Source organism: Macrosteles quadrilineatus, unplaced genomic scaffold (assembly GCF_028750875.1).
Source record: "Macrosteles quadrilineatus isolate MER2022 unplaced genomic scaffold, UCM_ALF_1.0 Scaffold_9__3_contigs__length_116548681, whole genome shotgun sequence".
Taxonomy (NCBI): Eukaryota; Metazoa; Arthropoda; class Insecta; order Hemiptera; family Cicadellidae; genus Macrosteles; species Macrosteles quadrilineatus.
The window spans coordinates 110,441,939-110,459,322 of NW_026542602.1; the positions used below are offsets into that span (position 1 = coordinate 110,441,939).

General features: G+C 31.6%; 1 protein-coding gene across 5 annotated transcripts in view; it reads left to right on the plus strand.

Moving 5' to 3' along the window:
• The first annotated feature begins 12,834 nt into the window (after positions 1-12,834).
• LOC129002360 (RING finger protein nhl-1-like) overlaps positions 12,835-17,384 on the plus strand; it is a 184,033-nt gene continuing 179,483 nt past the window's right edge. For 3 of the 5 annotated variants that reach the window (XM_054430098.1, XM_054430102.1, XM_054430101.1), the window contains exon 1: positions 12,835-13,003. The gene's annotated coding sequence lies outside the window, so the exon portion shown is untranslated. The remainder of the gene's footprint in view (positions 13,004-17,384) is intronic. The other 2 variants (XM_054430103.1, XM_054430104.1) reach the window with 2 other exon arrangements.

Below are 17,384 nucleotides of genomic sequence, written 5' to 3' on the forward strand. Positions count from 1 at the left end.
AACAAATATATGGTGTGTGTTTTCTTCGTTGACTGAAAACACGACTTGTCACACGACTTATTAAATATATAAATGTCTTTAACAATGCTATAGGAATATAAATAAGCAGGCCCGTAGCAAAAAATTGGTCTCTAAATGTCATTAATGGAGTCTAATAATATTTGCGTGTACTTTACGCAATATTGGTTAAACGCTAATTATAGGTTTTGTTTAAACCTATAATTAAGTTAAAATTAAAGTTCAATGTAACCTTTAATATGCATTTAGTCGCAGATTTTCTGAAATATGGCATTTTCAAAAGGCTGGTTGAATGACATAATAGTATCTGACGTGGTAATTATGTTACAACTGATATAAAATACCTTCCGTTCACCGGTTCCGTTCTACCTTATATATTTTTACAAATCTTTTTACTAAAATAATATTATGGTCAACCAAATCATAAATAAGTACTGTTTTTTTGTCTAGAGCTAGAAATAAATTCAATTAAATGTATATTGTGTTAAATGACAATAAAATGGCATGATTATATTATTTGGCTATTGCAAAAAAATTAACAGGACCTGATTTCATAAAGTTCTACCTGGATATAAGAATAACACGATTGAAATTATTTTTCTAAAAGAGGTGGATCAATGAACCTATGCTAGAACTTGAAAGAAATCTATTAGATTTGCAGAGATTAAACATTCTTTTTTAACAATCATTCGTCATCTTTTAAAAATATTGTAGAAGAACAAAGAATACCTAAGCCCTCAGACATGGACTGATGACCCTTAGCCTATCCATCTCACAGGACAATGAACAAAGACGATTCTTTCTCCTAAACTTGGTCCTGTCAGAAGAAAATACTATGCGACTTAACAAATAGCTCTAAGGCAATCTAATAGCTAAGGAATATAATTTAATCGAACCTTCCTAGTAATTCAATAAAAACAATCGAAAAGCGTTCTCTTACCTATTTGTTTGTTCAAAAACGTTGTATGTATTATACTTTTAACTCATTCTATTTTATTCTCTTCTTAAAACATAAATTTGTCTTCCTCTAAGTAAAACTTGTATACGTATGTAAAAACTTGTTTTTACATACGTTGTCTTCCGTACGTAAAAATTATGGTTCAAAGGTTATTGCAACTTTTTTTATTTTCCCATAAAAACCCATAAAATAACAAAAAATCAGATTTATGTAAAAAAACTGGTTTGATTAAAATTAATGTGTTGTGGTCCTTACAATTCGAAACAAAATAGTGCAACTCCCCATTGCTGTAACAATTACGGTTCAAAAGGTATTGCAACTTTTGTGATCATAAAATATTATTGTTGTCACTCCTACCGCTTACCCATGATAAAGGTTGTTGACAAGCTTATGGGAGAAAGTATGTGTCAGATTGCTGACAACGTTTATTTCTTTTTCCATGGGAAAATCTATATTCACCTTAGCTTGTAAAATGCTATAAAAAAGTGCTATTGTAAAAAGAAAGTTATAAATAAATACAAAACAATTTAAAAAATTATAACGTGTATAAAGAAAGATAGGAGAAACTTCAACAGATAAAGAAAACATTACAGCGTGGAATGCTGGTATGGCTGTAGGATGGCCAATCCAATAAAACAAAAATTAAATGACGATCCCTCCAGTTGAGATTTTAGTATTGGCTACGTACCAGGTCATTTAAAAAAACTGCTTTTTAACACTTTTACCATGCTATTAGTAGTTCGTCAAACAACAGCAATTATTTGTTAGTCAAACACAATTTTCTTATGAAGGTTATCGTATCCTAAGTTAAATTGCATTTCCACTCGCATTGAATCTGATATAATACAAGGCTTTAGTTTTAAAAGTACAACTAAATAAAGTTTGACTCCTCTAATAGTTTTATTTATTTATTTTTACACTTGACCACTTCCATCCACCCACCCACAACATTTTAAACTTTTGAGCAGGTTGGTGGTCTTATTCAACCGAGCATGTGCCTCTCAAGCTGTGCCAGAAATATTTCAAGTAAAGCAAAGGGGGACCTGTTGTGGTATACAAATTAAATGTACCGAGAGATATTAAGTGTTACATGGTATCGTAGCTCAGTGGGATGGTTTGGTCCTATGACCCAGAGATGGCGGGTTCGAGACCAGTGTCTTGCACAACCTTAACACTGCGGTAACCTCTGACTTGTCCTTGAACGATAACCGGCTTTAGATTTGCAGCGCATAAAAAAAACCTTTTTTAATATAAGACAGCTTTGAAGTGTATGAAAGACATTGTAGCAATATTTTAAAATATAGAATTAGATATATCATACTTAAAAGTAACCTATATACTTGCTTAAAGCGTGAGGCGGTTCTAGTGTTTCTTTACAGACTTTATGGCTTAGGTACTTAAAAATGTGTTGCCATTAGAAAGTTGTATGAACATATTTATACGTAATGTTTTTGTTTTAGACCTAAATTGCACTAGAGTAAAGAACAATAGCCACGTTTAGAATATAATCGAACTAAACCAGCAATTTGTACACAAATCATAAAAGCAATAAACAAAAAAATGCTTTGTGTCTTTAACCCTTTCCTTAAACTAGCCTATAGTTAATTTGCCCAATAAAAGAACAACTGGCTTTGGCATACCTTTAAAATTAGTATTCTCTAATATGATCATTCACCTACTCTAATATCTATAATTTTGTATTTTGTCAAAATTATTGTTTATATTGTATATTGAGGTCATTTATTAAAATACTTATTTAAATTTACGCAACGTCACTTTTACTTCTTTTGTCCCATGTAACTAGTATCTTATAATGCTTATAGTAAATAATACTACTATAATATACTACTAATATATTTAATACTATTAATATTACTAATATACTATGAATAAATATTACTAATATATTTATAGTAAATAATACTTCTTACATTACAATCTACATACAGTGCTAATATTATAAATAATAAATCCTTATTTAACAACAACTCGAACCTTATAAATCACACAGCTTAATATACGTCAATTACGTGATGACGGTGATAAAAGTAAAACTCAAAAATAGTTAAATGGAAACATAAAAATTCGCATTGCATATTCATACAATGAAATATATTAGATAAATGTCACTTTGTAAAAAGCAAAATAGCCGAATCTTTCTGTTTCAGTGACCACGATAATGTAACACATTTCTCGCTTATTTCCTGCCGTTGAACAAATATATGGTGTATTTTCTCTTCGTTGAGTACGAAAGTGTAACTTGTCACGATATTTTCAGAATATACATCTTATATCTTTGTAAAAATGCCATTGGAATATAAATGAGAGTGCCTTGTTAAACATCAGGATAGCCCTCAAAATGATCGTTAAATAATAGAGTATTAAATTGTTTATATTTACACAGGCATACTTATTGTAGGTCTCAATTTCTTTGTTTGGTTAAAATATAATTTATCCATCCATCTATTTATATGTGAAACAGGCCAACATGTAATTATGCGATGATTGTTTTGAAGCGGTCTAGCAACCGATCACCATGTCCTAGGTGCCGTTGAATAGGTCGGGACACGCGGATTTACTATTAAAAGAGAAACAAGGTTTATTCCCATGTGCCTCTGTTCCTAAAAAAAACTCCCATGTTATCCTCATGGAGATCAGATTTGCTCACATTATGATCAGCTGGATAATGTTATACTATTACGAGTGACTATAATAGTCAAAGCTATTACTTATTGAAACAGCTGTTATTATTAAAAATTGTTGGCTAAGTTAAGGAAACCAAATAAAATAGTATAACACTTATAATACAGTACTGAATTGTTTGAACAATCATTGAAAGAACCTATTTGAAAATAATGGAAACGTAGGAAAGTACGACACCAAATAAGAGAATTTTTTTTTAATTTATTTTATTTTACAATCTGTTCAGTACAACTGTGAACAATTAGTAAAAGACATAATATAAGTAAGTGACTTGACCAAGTATCTCCCAGTGAAAGATCTTGGAAAAATAAATAGTCATATCATGTAACTAAAACTATACAAATCGGTATAACTATACAATATACTATACAATAACTATGCAAATATAAAATAAGAGAAATAGAGATAATATATTTTAGGATTGTATTGTGCTTACTGTAATATATAACTAAGAACACAACATTCATTTCTACAAACTGTGAACTAGAATGTCTTCCGAAGTGATACCAAAATACGGACCTTTATCATCATTACAGGGTAACACTTTTTCAGGGGAAATCAAACTGTTCCGTCAAGGACATTAAATTAGTTTTGCCATTAAGATAAAGTTATACTTCAATCCTTAATAATTTAATACTTTAAAATCTTTTTTGTTACAGTTACAGAGAAGAGATTTTTACACACCCAAAAAAACTGTTTTAAACACTTTTATTGAATGGATCAATTCACAGTTAGATAAGGTAAACAAAAAACATCAGGCCCTACAACTCTAAATTTGCTCAGGTAAGTATATTCTATTTTAGGTCTATTATAGTGGTTCCAAAAGAATGCCAATTTAAGTAAATCTAGTAGTGACAGGCGGCCAATGGACGAAATTGGTGGCTACTATTACTGTGAGTAATGTTGTTTACTTGGTTCGCTATAAAAAAATACTTAAAATATCTTGTAAACAGCAACATAAATAGTACCATGTAGTCTACATCATCAATGAAAAAATCACAAACATAGCTTCATTTAGCTACGGGTAAGTCAGGCAATGTCCTTTTGGAGGGTAGAGAATACTGATGGAAAACAATAAAATCAAGGTAATTCTTTTGAAAACAGTAAAATATTTTCAAAAAAATGTTGTATAGAATTTTGGTTACATTATACATATTTATATTATATCCATTATATTTGAGTTAAGTCTAATAAGCTCATCGAAAATCATAATTATTAATAATAATTTGTTTTCTTCTTCTTCAAAACTAGAAAAGAACAAAGAATGCCTAAGCCCGCAGACACAGACTGATGACCCTTAGCCTATCCATCTCACAGGACAATGAACAAAGACGATTCTTTCTCCTTAACTTGGTCCTGTCAGTAGCAGGTCTCGTGTGATTTAATGAATAGCTCTAGTGAAATCAAATAGAAAAAATCTATTTAGTTTTCTTACTAGATCTAATAAGTCCTTGATTGCTATCAAGAACTTAATCCACATCCCATGTAGTTGATTTATTCTTTATTCATTTGATACATTTGATTAATTTGATTATCTATGTCTAATTTACATTTACAAGTTTAATTTAAATTGTAGAAAATTATCAAAACCACAAAGTAGCTAAGGCGTGATTGCAAACACAAAGGGGTTGTCAACAGATAAAGACAAAAGTTACACCGTGGAATGTTGGCACGGCTGTCCAGTAGGATGGCCAACCTAATAAAACAAAAACTAAATAGCCGCGAACTATCCAGCCGCATTTAAAGTCTTGGTTACGTACCAGGCTATTTAAAGGATTACCGTCTAACACTTCTTTCTGTGCTATTAGTAGATCGTCAAACAATAGCGATTATTATTTAATCAAACTCCATTATGTTTAGAATGTTTTTACATTGTTCAGTTTTTACCCCGTCTGACTATTAATGTATCGTTTCCACACACCAAGAGTCTGGCATATAATACAATGGTTTCTTTTTAAAATGTATTTAAATATCTATGGATTCGAATATATCATTTCCCACTGTTTTTCTTATAAACTTATCCGCTTCGAATCCAGAACTCTAGTTTTAGCGAATTTCACTATAGGGAAGTAGCTATTACCGTAGGTGGCACGGTAAGATCTAGGCCCGGGACCGATTTCATTTTCACAATTCATTCAAATATTTAAACATGTATATATATGTGGCCGGGAACACGATAACTTGAGTAATTTTTATCCGATTTTGATGAAATTTGGTTTTAAGGTGTAAGAAGGGATAAACTTGAATTAGTTCGCGAACCAGCATGATATGACCGTGGGAACAAGGTTTTATGGGATAAAGGTTTTTCTCATTTTTCACCCTCAAAACACAAAGTTTCCCAATTTATTTCTAGACCTTTTTAAAGAACTTAAAAAAACTAATAATTCACAATATCAAAGTGTTTTTGTACGGTTATTGGTAGTGGAGAAAATTTAAAAGAAAATATTTTTAAAATTTCCATGTAATATTTATGGAGAATTTTATAAAATGTTGTAGTTTGCTTGTTGATGGATATATTTTGATCAAACTTCAGAAATGTATTTATTTATACTAAGCTATTTATATTTTCTAAAAAACACACTTTATTAGTTTCCTTGTAGTAGCAAACCTAGATACTCGATAAATCTAGTGTTATATAAATAGATTTAATTGAAAATCTATTCAGGCAAATGGGAATTCGCTTAGACGGCAGGTGTGCTGTGGCGGGGGTTTAAGTAGGTAGTATTATTAGGGTAAGGCAATATTGACTTTTCTCGGTAATTTATCCGCCTTGAAATTACATATATTATTTGTTAAATTCGCTAGTTTATGATGGTTCAATGATATTCAGACTTTTTAAATGACTCGTTGATACGATGAAGAACTTGTCGCCATGTGGTAAGAATTTCCACGTGAAAAACGAGTATACACACAACCCTCACAACATCGCAGCGATATTTTTAGTAGGCCTACATTCAAGGATTTAAAGAGAACACAAAATCACTGTTTATTATTCATCAGATATATTTAGACATGTTGACAATTGATCTCAGTTTCATCTCAATTTGGATAAAATTTTACGTTTTGACTGCCCTTGGCTATTTTTTAAACATTTTTTCTTTGTTTCTATACAACGTTTTTGTTCTAGCTCTTAAATCTTTTTTGGATGCTCCAAAACACTTTCAAAAATCATAACCTGCTTGGCTTACTAGTTAGTTTTTTTTTAATATTTATTAAATTGATTAATAATTTCTTGAATTTAAAACATTGAAAACTAAAGAGGAATGTCTACAATATTATTTTTAACAAAATATGATATTATTAGTTTATATGAAGTATTCCATGTCCAAGCAATAGCTTGATTTAAACCAAACATGCATTATTCATTGTCATAATTTTTCAAACATGTTTAATTGAAAGCGACGAACCAACGAAGTATGTAAATGTATGCAGTGTTACAAAAGTGGCAATGATTTATTTTTCAGTTAAAAGCGTGAATGTTATGCAGAGAGCTATTAACGCTGAAAACGTTGGACTGTTTTCCTATACATTTCCCCTCAGAATACTGAACGTATTCACCAGTATAATTTAAATAAATTGTTATCTCCCAATCCTAGATGTTGAGGTCACTCAAATAATGGTTTTTATTTTTTATTAGATTGAATAAACAAAGTGAGCATTTGCATACCCTTCTTTATTAGAATTCTATATAAACCTCTTTGTTGTAAGGTAAAATCATAGGTAACTCTGTAGGCCACTTGTTAAGTTGTTAATCAAACAAACAATAAATCAGTAATTTTGACTCACTATATCATAGCGTGTGCTTCTAGTGTCGTGGTTATCGTTTCGGAATTAGGTGCGAGAGGGACGGGTTCAATTCTTGACATCTCCACTAAATATTGGTTTTGGACCACTTTCCTTATAACCGTCTGTATGACCTTTGTTCAAACTGCAATTGGAATAAAGTATTTAACCAAAAACTAATCAGTTAGGGTGGAACAAAGTTAGTGTTAAAAAATTTGATGTGTTAAATTACTAAGTATTGGTGACAAAATGGCACCAATTTAAGTTTCCATACCCTCACAGGTAGGGAATAACAGACAATTTAAGATTTTTTCAAAATATTTGTACTTACTTACATAAAATGGCCATAAGTGCATTAAACATTGTTTTTATTCCAAACTCATTGTCATTTTCAGAATCTTCGTTAAATTTCCAATAGTAATAGTACCAATTCATTGAGATTAAACATCTGCATAAGCCCTTATTTGACCATGGAAGTTTGAATTTGTGATTTTTTATAAAAAATTAATAACTTTTTCCAAAGTTTTTCTATACTACACTGGACTGTAGAGAGTGTCAAATATCACTAAAAACTTCAGCAGTTAATAACCTTTAAAATGATGTATAAACATCTACTGTTCCTTTGATTTGTCGTTCTCAAATTTAAGAGTTTCTCATGCAAAACACGGAACGGCTAATATTAAATTTCCTTTAAAATAGCATGTATTTGCTTAAATAATATGGCAATAGCTGCAATAACAGTTATATTTGAATAGGGTCTATTGTAATTTTTAGAATCCTTGTTAGATTTATTATAAGAATATTAAGAATCTATTAGGATTAACATCCATATAAACGTATGTTTTGTGAAAACATGTTAAATTAGTTTTATTTTTATTTTTTGAATACATTGAATATTGTTTAAAGTTACACATGGTACATTTAACTTAAGATTTGTTTAAGCCTAAGCAAATACTTCCAATATGTATTTATCTTTGACTCAGGCTAAAGACAGTAAATGTTTATGGAAACTTATAAATAGTTTTAAGATTCAAAGTCCTAATACAGGTGGTCAAGTCAGCCCAAACGAATGGTTAGAACACTTTAAGAGTCTCTTGAACCCGCCCCTGCTGTCAGCCAATGTCTGTTATGCGCTTCCTCTTATTCAAGACGACTTTCTAGATAAAGAATTTAATTTGAATGAATTAAAAACAGTTTTATTGAAAGTAAAGAATGGTAAGGCACCAGGAGCTGACGGAATACCCTACGAGTTCTTTAAAAATGGTTCAGAGTCATTTTTAGTTAAGTTGCTGAATTTTTATAACAATATTTTCAAAACTAATAAAGTACCGAAAAGTTTTAAACAATCAATTATCTATCCTCTGTTTAAGAAAGGTGATAAAAACATTGCACAAAATTATAGGGGTTTATCATTTATAGATTGCGTAGCTAAGTTATACACAAGTTTACTGCACAACAGATTAAATCTTTGGATAACAGATCATGATAAGCTGTGTGAATATCAGGCTGGTTTCAGGAGTGGCTATTCGACAATTGATAATGTTTTTATTCTTTCAAATGCTGCAAAATTGTGTCTCAGTAAAAAAAAGGGTAAATTATATACTTTTTTTGTAGATTTTACTGCAGCTTTCGATACAATAGATAGAAATGCTTTGTTTTATAAGTTATCATGTCTTGGTATTTCTACGCATATGTTACGCGTTTTAATGGATTTATATAATGGTACTTCGTCAGCTGTCTGGTGTAAAGATGGAATAACAGACTACTTTGAAACAGGCCTCGGTCTAAAACAAGGAGATGTTTTGAGTCCTTTATGTTTTAACTTATTTGTAAATGACATTATAGATTCATTAAGTGGAGGCTGCATTTTTGGAGATGTTCAAATTAAGGCTTTGTTATATGCTGACGACATTGTGTTGATGGCTCCGACGGGAACCAGTCTGCAGTTAATGATAAATGACCTTGAGAGATATTGTCAACAATGGAACTTGACTGTGAATTTAAGTAAGTCAAAGATTATGGTTTTTAGGAAAGGAGGGAAACTGAGGAAAAATGACAAATGGTATTTTCGAGGTGAAAGAATCGATGTGGTTAATGATTATAAATATTTGGGAATAAACTTAAATTCTAAACTATCCTGGGGTTTGCATTTAAAACACAAGTGCAGCTCTTCAAAATTAGCAATTAACAGTATTTGGAATACATTTCTAAATAACAAAAATGTACCTTTAAGTAAAAAATTCACTATTTATTTTTCAATTGTCAGATCAACTCTTTGTTATGGGTGTCAAATATGGGGTTTATGGGAAAGTGATTATGTAGATGGGACTCTTTGTTATTTTGTAAAGAAAATTTTAGGATTGGCAAAAAATACTCCCAACTATGCATTGTATCTCGAAACTGGACTAGAAAAAGTGTACATTTATACACTCAGCATGCATGCTCGTTACATCATACATGCTCTGTCACTGCCGCCGAACCGTCTACCAAATAAATTAGCAAAGAAAATAATCAGCGAAAATATTTATTGGAGCAGAGATTGGAAGGGTCTTGGAAGTAAACATGGAATTGAATTATCCTTTGATGTGAATTCCATTGAGGATACCCAGCGACACCTGTTATCAGTAGTAGAGGCAGTAAGGGGGGCGAGCAGGCGGGGGTTAGTCCAGGCGGCATTGGCCTCACGATACCACACAACTTATGCTTCACTGAATCTTGACCTTGGAGATAATGGATATCTATCAGATAACGTTCCTGATATTGTTAGACGATGGGTATTCAAAGTAAGGACAGAGACTATTTCCTTAAATTTTAAACCTTGGATGACAGACGCTAATTTTATATGCTCTTTGTGTAATCTAAATGAGAATGAGGACACTTATCATTTTGTTGCTCGTTGTCCAATTTTAACACAAATTAGAAATAAATGGCTATTGAAACCTATTTTAACTCGCTCAGAGTTTATAGATTTTCTTAATGGTAAGGATTGGCGTTCGCTGGCAAATTTTCTTAAAGAGGCTTGGAAGTATAGGTGGGATTTGGTTTTAGAATTCAATGTCTAGCAGCAAAACAATATACATATTATAGCTTATTACAAATATTTCACATGTTTAGTTATAAAATAAACATGTGAAATTAGTATAAAATAAAATGTTGTCAACCCGGCAGACGGTCTTATGACCATTGCTGTAATGTGCTGTTTTTAGTAATTTTGTTGTTGTTATGCAGAAGATTATGTTTAGTTATAAGTTCATATGTATTTATGCAGTTTATTTTTGTGTTAATAAAGCACTTTTTCATTTCATTTCATTTCATTTCATTTCATTCAAATACTTCCAATGGAGTAGCCTATAAAATTATGTAGATACTACACTTTACAATCTTGTCAATATGTTCACCGAAAACCAAAAATTAACCTAGTTCACAAATAATACATTTATACATTTCATATATTACATTTTATGTAATATTATACCAATTAATTGATTGTAGTGCTTAGACACATGCTTATGGAAATAACTCAGTCAAGTGACATATTTCTTAACTAAAATAATTGTTAACACCTCAAAAATACTTAGTTTTAGTTATTTATACAAAAACTAAAAGTTAATTCTAAAACACACAATATTCGAAACTTAAATAACTGTTCCTTACTTCCTTGACGTTTTAATAGTTGCCTTCTATTTAATGCCAACTACTTGAGTTTTTTTTTCAAAATCTCCTCCATTTTCCCAGATACACAGCCAAGCTTTTTTTGCACGTGGCACCAACAGTAACATTAAAATACAACGTTCCTCTGACTAGCACATCTGCATTCATTATCCAGTAGTTAATTTCCTAAATATCTTCTACTAAAGATGAGTAGACCAAGTACTCCACATAACACACAAAGCAAATCTAGTGGACTTAGGTCTGGCGACCTGGCATGCCAGCAAACCACACCATCATTATAATTCTTATCATTCAAGTTGTGTATTTTGCTTTAAGTCAATCTCGCACATCGGTTGAATGTGCCATAGAACTAACACCGTACAGATATTTAATTTATTCCAATAAATAAGTAGATAACCCCCAAAATGAAAATTCATCACAAAACATAGTTTCATAAAGTGTTAATCCTAACAATTCCTCAATATTCTTGTTAGGAATTTTACAAGGATTCTGAGAATTGCAATAATACCCATTTAAACATGATTTTTAAAGCAGCTGCTGCCGTATCATAACAGCCAATACATATTTTTTTATAGGAAATTAAACATTAGCCGTTCCGTGTTTTTCATGAGAAACTCTTAAATTTGAGAACGGCAAATCAAAGGAACAGTAGATGTTTATACATCATTGTAAAGGTTATTAACTGCTGAAGTTTTTAGTGATATTTGACACTCTCTACAGTCCAGTGTAGTATAGAAAAACTTTGGAAAAAGTTTTTAATTTTTTATAAAAAATCACAAATTCAAACTTACATGGTCAAATAAGGGTTTATGCAGATGTTTAATCTCAATGAATTTGTACTATTACTATTAGAAATCTAACGAGGATTCTGAAAATGACAATGAATTCGGAATAAAAACCATGTTTAATGCACTTATGGCCATTTTATGTAAGTAAGTACAAATATTTTGAAAAAATCTTAAATTGTCTGTTATTCCCTACCTGTGAGGGTATGGAAACTTAAATTGGTGCCATTTTGTCACCAATACTTAGTAGTTTAACACATAAAATTTTTTAACACTAACTTCGTTCCACCCTGTATATAATCTAAAAGTTACCTGAAGTAGTTTTAAACACACAGAAAACTAACTGTTATTCGGTTAAACAATGTTCGCATTATTTACCGATTAATCTTACTGATGTCAATGTGCTGCTCATATTCAATGCGTTCTACAGTTTAAATGTTAACTATTTGAGCAACATAAATGAGTTAAGCTATATTTATTTTCTGATTTCTGTTATTTTATTCAATTTCTTCACATTTGAAAACTATGTATGCTATTATTTATGGGTACCTGAAAATAACCGTACAATAGTTTGTTTGAAAAAAAAATGGTTTATTTATTTATTTTATTAATTACATCAAGTAACAAAACAGACATGAGGTTCTTACATGACTCTTCAACCAAGACGACGATTTTACCTGTTTCCTGAAATGCACGTGGGATTTAACTGTCTAAATTACAAATGGCATCTGACTTCATCCTCTTGACAAATTAGTAGGTTGGCCTCTAAAAGTCAACACAGTAAATGTTGTCATCTTCCCTTGCCGCCTCACCGCATGCCTAGGTGATCCGTCGCTATTTCTGCTACCTGCCCACCGCTGGCCCTAGGCCAGTCTACATGGCTGGCCTAGGGCCAAGCACACCTCGGATCCCTCCACCCTTTCTACAGTCTTCATCGCGGGCCGTCCATGCGGAATGGTGTTCTTTCGGGGATTAAGTTGCAACTATGAGTGCTTAAAGTGTTACTTTACCAGTGCCTAGTTTTGTTTCATTGACTGTTCTTTTCCAACATGGAGCCTTTGGATTATGTGATTTTTGTGTCAAGGTAATTTTATCTGTTTAAAAAGTATTAAATTAAAATTAAGTGAAATCTTTGCCATGAATATATTACTAGACAATACATTCTTCTATCAATGTCATTATCCTATCAAAGTGCTTTTAAGCTGTCTTAAGACAATTTTAAAATAAAAGAACATTGTTGAATTCAGTCACTGACAAATTTCTCTGATGTAAACTAATGATTCTGTTGTCCATATATATTGAATACCGATGTGAAATGAAACAGCCCATAACATATACAGTTTTGGTAGGGTCAGACATTTCTTACAGTGCTATTCAATCTGTCAGTGTCTCCCTGAATAAAATGTACAACACATTTTTCATTTGTCCACTAAAACATGCATCGAGAGATAAAAAAGTTATACCAGTTTACTGACACGAGCAGTTGAATGTATTGTTATCCCTTTTCGTTTGTGCTTGACAGATTTATGACTGCCACTTTCCCACTTTCGTTCTCCACTCATGGGTCCATTTGTACACAGAGGGATTATTTTATTGCTTAACAAACTGTGGAAGTCTAAAATAAACTAGGAACAATAAATAGCTTAAAATAAATTAGATTAGATTTCAAAAGTAATTATCAATATGGCGTTAACTGTTTATATATTATAACCAATCGCATATGAGTAGTAGTTTACAGACGTCTGAGAAAATGGATGAAAACTATGGATTTTAGAAGTTTAAAAGTAAGTAAATTTTATAAACACAGTGTCGATTAAAGAACATGGCTAAAAAGGTTCATAGGCTACTGGTTAATTTATGTGGAAAAGTAAAAATACTTAACTGTGCGAGAACTGTTAATAGAAATAGATTAGATCGTGGACAGACTAGCAAATATAAACTGATGTGGACGAAAAGACATGTAAAAAATAACTTTATATGGGTTTATTTGACGAGATAGATTTTTAATATAACCAATACTAATCACTTGGAACATGAAAACACCATATACAAATGATTTTTTTATAACACGATATTTTATTCCCAAGGTTAGAAGTCAGCAACAAAAAATAAGGTATGAAATATCATTTTAGACACTAGACATTTAACATTAAACATTCATTAAACATTCGCTACAGCTGGTCCATATAGATGGGAAGTGTACTTCAGTATCCAATAGTCAATGGTCCTACTAAGAGAGTTAATACAATCACAACACAATTTAATAATCAAACATCATAGTTAGGTATGATCCAATGGTATGATTTAGAGAAATTATTATATTGTACTATTTTATTTGTTATCCACACATTAGACCTTGTTGTATTTTAGTAAGTATTTTATTTCAACTCAGTACATGATAAATATAGCACTTACTCTATTTTTTTTGCGAGTTCCTTTCCATATCGTTCCTTTACAAGTAGTATCTCCATCTTACGCGTTGTTTGTTTATTCATTGAGTCTATGACCAATGGTGTGGCAATTTCTTCCATTAATATACAAGCTACTCTTGCTCAATCTAGAAAATTTGATCTAATAACATTATGATCCTAGTTCCCCCTTGATTTTCCTGTAATCTCTCCAGAATAAATATATAGTTTCAAGTCATCCTTAATTTTTTTACAGTCTTTTTGGATACATTTATATTTGATTTATTCTTCAGACAATTAGAAAGTATTTTCAACATAAATTCAACGTGGGTAAACGTACTGTAAGAGTCACGGGTGATGTCTTTTACTGCCTCGACTGTTTAGCTAATGACATCGAGGGGTAAGTACCAACACTCGCGATGATACTGCCACGCCAGGTTTGAATGTGGATCGTAATTTATGGACCATTTAACGCGGTGCTGCTTGGTGGCCGTGTAGACTTGTAACTAATGGTGAATATAAATCTTATTAAATTTCTCGTAGCTTTGAATTATTATTTGCGATCTCAAGACCTCGTGTCAAAAGTACTTTATACGTGATGAGAAGTTTTTCTAGAGAAATATTGGTTCAATTATGCTGTGTTTGAACTTTTATGAACAAACGTAGTTAATAAAAGGTTACATTACCTGCAGACTGCCTTGTGGGTTTTGTTAATCCAGTAGGATTACGTACGTTTCGGCAAATATATTGCCATCATCAGATCCCAGAACTTGAAGGTTAAAATCTTGATTTTTCGACACACATGGTCACGTCAAAGTTTAAAATAGAACACATACACAAAACGAACATTAAATACATGTAGGCCTACTATTAAAAAACCGAACAGGATGTAATATGATGCACGCATCTCTCTTGCCGAGTCTCGACTGGTAGTCGTCAGGTCCTGTGAACTGGACTCTGACCCCAAGGCATCCTGTATCATAAGTGTCGGTCTCTGTCCAGTTGTATTAAAGTTTCAAATAATAAATTTGATTGAAGTGTACTTTTATCATTGAGTAGGTCCTGAGGGCGGGTTTTTGTGGCCTTGTAAATTTCGTAATTTTCCAGAGTTGTCATAGTTGTTCCTTTACAGCAGATATGTAACGCTTTTAAATTGTTACCTAAATCAGTGTAATTATGATTTTCGTTCACAAGATGTTCTGCGAAATTTGACTTTTGTGACTTAGTAGCTCTGGGAAGATGTTCTTTAAACCTTTTTCCAAAGGATCGCCCTGTTTGACCTATGTAAATTTTATCGCAGTCATTACATGAAACTTGATAAATTCCGGTTTTCTCTTGTAATTCCTTAACATTTTTTCTAGTGTTTAACATTTTCCCTAATTTATTGCTTGTCCTAAATGCTAATACTTTGCCATGTTTTTTTATTTCATGTTTGAGAGACATAGGAAATGAGCTGCCGTATTCGAAAACAACTACATTATGAAACGTAGTTAAAATACAGAAGTAAATTAAAAATCGTTCACTTCGTAAGATATGTTGAATAACTTTTTTAATTGGTCGCCAGTCTCTTTTAACTTTACATTATTGTCCGTTAACATGGGTTTCAGTGCTTGAAGTATCAAGGAAAAAAAAGTGAACTGATTTAGTACCAGAAACAAATAGTACCTACTGATAAATACATATACGGGGTGTGTCATCTGGACACAAACCCAGGAATCACTGTCTTCTCAGGCCATTTCGCTATCAGAGAGCACAGAATATAAAATTCTGTGCTCTCTGTTCGCTACCAACAGAGCTACTAAACTACTATAACTTTTCGTTTATTTATTTTATAGCATTAAATATTTTTGCGATGCCTGATGGCAAGGTATTGTGCGTGGTAAATTATTTTCCCTCGATGGCTTTTCCTAATGAACTCTAAGTCTTTATAGGAGATTTAGCATCTTAGGTTTAACCTCGTGAAGGGTACAATAGTTTTGTTTTATTTTGTAAATTGTTTCTTACAAACATAATAATATATATAAAGTACATAATTTATGAGTTGACATACTTAACCTGCCTGACTTACTTATACCTCCTTGTTTCTGTATTCCTTTTAGGAATTTAGGGCAACAATACCACACATTCGCTGAAAAAGGATTTTCTGATGGTTGTAGGATTACTAGGAGAACTATCGCTCTGTATTTACTCTTGTAGGCCTATGTCTTTATAAGCAAATTAAAGTTAAGTTTTTGCTTTTCCCTGTCATCTTATGGAATCTTTTCCAATATTTGTCCGTTTACAGTGTATTTAGGTCCGGTGAGAGTATTGCCGATCCACCCAAACACGGTTTGATTTTTACCGTTTTTTGATCCTTTATTTGAGTTTTTTTGTTATTTTTATGTCAGTGAATGATAAATATTCTTCTGAGATACTATTTGTTAATAAACACAAAAATTAGACTATGAGGTCACTCGTCTTACATGTGCTTCTAAGACTTTTGGTTTACTCAATGGATTTAAAAGTTTAATATTAATCAGAGTTTTTTTTTTTACCAGAGATTCAGTGATTACAAAAAATCTTTGCCATACATTTATTAATGATGTGGGAATAAATTTACCAATAGTAATAAATCAAACAGTGAAAATAGACATCAGCGTTTTCAAAATTTAATTTTAAAACAAAGCATGTTATAACATTTAAGAGTTGGGGCAGTTGTATTGATTAGAACCTTAAATATTCATAACAACATGTCAAAACAAATCATCGCAGTAGAAACAAGATTAACATTAAATAAGTGACGCTGATTGGGATGAAAATATACAATTGTGTTTGTCCATGGAGTAATAATCGGTATAATTACTAGCCTAAGGGAGATTCGTGATTACGTAACTGATTAGGTATAGCCTGACCTCTGTATCGGACGTCCACTGGTAACTGTGCGCATGTAATTTTATATATATATTTTTAAATATTAACGTTTTTATGAAATTAAAGTTCCAAACAATTTATTAAGGTAGTAAGCACCATTATAATTTTAATAATGTACAATGCTTGTAGTAGGTAGGGATTTTTATT